The sequence below is a fragment of the Portunus trituberculatus genome, chromosome 34 (genome assembly GCF_017591435.1).
Source record: "Portunus trituberculatus isolate SZX2019 chromosome 34, ASM1759143v1, whole genome shotgun sequence".
NCBI classification, from domain to species: Eukaryota; Metazoa; Arthropoda; class Malacostraca; order Decapoda; family Portunidae; genus Portunus; species Portunus trituberculatus.
The window spans coordinates 4,127,176-4,129,316 of record NC_059288.1 but is presented as its reverse complement, the minus strand read 5'-3'; positions in this window follow the sequence as shown (position 1 = coordinate 4,129,316).

Genomic DNA, 2,141 nt, shown 5'->3' with positions numbered 1-2,141 from the left:
GAAGCAATAGAAATGTGATAAACTGCTATTTTTCTTACTTTTCCTTCTCTCTCTCTCTCTCTCTCTCTCTCTCTCTCTCTCTCTCTCTCTCTCTCTCTCTCTCTCTCTCTCTCTCTCTCTCTCTCTACATCTCTCTACCTCTCTCTACAATATTTGCCGCCTCCTCTACTTTTTGACACTTAGCCCCATCCTCCCACTTCCGTGACACATACACACCCACCCCACCACCATCGGCCCCCTCCACACACACACACACACACACACACACACACACACACACACACACACATTATGTATTGAGATAGCGCAGAAAAGTCCCATAGAGTTAGTTGAATATTGGCGCGCATTTACCGTAGACTTTTAACAGTGTCTAGAAAACTATTAGAACATCTTTTAATTTTGCTCAATGAAATCTGGCTAGTTATCTTAGTAGGGTGAACTGTTGGTAGTAGTGGTGGTAGTAGTAGGAGTAGTAGTAGTAGTGGTGGTGGTGGTAGTAGTAGTAGCAATAGCAGCATGAGAAACAGTAAAAAAAAAAAAATAGGACACAGGATGGAGAAATAAGAGTTTAAGTAGCAGATGAAGCAGAAACACCACCACCACCACCACCACCACCACCAGCAGGAGTAGTAGTAGTAGTAACAGAGCCTTCGTCAGCAGATCCCAATCACACAGGCGGCCGGGAGGAGCTAAGGAACCTGCCAATGACCGTTCGCCAAATATACAACCTTTGCGTCAGCCAGTCCGTGCCTCGCCGCGCCGCCTCAGCCAATTGAAAACGTTCCTTTCTGCTTACTTGATGGAAACACAGAATCATTTCCAATATTTCCGAGATTTGATTTCCATAGAGATTTCTCCTTCCCCGTGTGTGTGTGTGTGTGTGTGTGTGTGTGTGTGTGTGTGTGTGTGTGTGTGTGGGGGTGGGGGTTAAAGAGGAGGAGGAGGAGGAGGAGGAGGAGGAGAAGGAAAAGGAGGAGGAGGACATTAAAGGACGGTTGTTTTTCCTCTTCCTTCTCTTCCTTCTTCTTCTCCTCCTCCTCCTCCTCCTCCTCCTCCTCCTCCTCCTCCTCCTCCTCCTCCTCCTCCTCTTATCATTTAATTACGCTGGATGGAGGAGGAGTTTGAGAGAGTGGGAATCTGGAAATCTGGAAAGAAACCGCGAGAGAGAGAGAGAGAGAGAGAGAGAGAGAGAGAGAGAGAGAGAGAGAGAGAGAGAGAGAGAGAGAGAATATTAGTTTTTATTTCATCTAACTTTCATTCTTTCTTTTCCTTTCCTTTCTCATTTTTTCTCCTTTCTTTCTTTTCTTTTTCTTTTTATACTTTTATTTCTTTTGCATCTTTTCTTTCACCTCATATTTTTCTTGTTTCTTTTCTTGTTTATTCTTTTCTTTTCTTCACCTTTTCTCTTGTATTCTCTTCTTCTTTTTCTTCTTTTCTTCTTTTTTTTCTCCACCTTCGTATTTTCTTTCAAATTCACTCCAATGATCCACAAAGAGGAAAGAAGGAAGAAGAAAAAAAAAAAAAAGAAGAAGGAGGAGGAGGAGGAGGAGGAGGAGGAGGAGATAAGAAGGAAGGAGAAGAAAGGTGATAAGAGGAGGAGGAGGAGGAGGAGGAGGAGGAGGAGGATGATGTCTGTTTGTCATCATCTTTCATCTCCAGCGTCATCATCTTCATTCTCTCTCTCTCTCTCTCTCTCTCTCTCTCTCTCTCTCTCTCTCTCTCTCTCTCTCTCTCTCTCTCTCTCTCTCTCTCTCTCTCTCTCTCTCTCTCTCTCTTATCTTTTCTTTCTTTTCTTTCATTATTTTCCTTTGTCTTCGTCTCTTCTCCTTCCTCCTCCTCCTCCTCCTCCTCCTCCTCCTCCTCCTCCTCCTCCTCCTCCTCCTCCTCCTTTTCTTCTTCCTCCTCTTCTTCGGTATCTTAATCTTTATCTTTCCTTCTCCGTCCATTCTCTCTCTCTCTCTCTCTCTCTCTCTCTCTCTCTCTCTCTCTCTCTCTCTCTCTCTCTCTCTCTCTCTCTCTCTCTCTCTCTCTCTCTGAAGCTTTTCTAGTCCAAATATGTATTTAATATTATTATTATTAATATTATCATTATTATTATTATTATTATTATTATTATTATTATTATTATTATTATTATTATT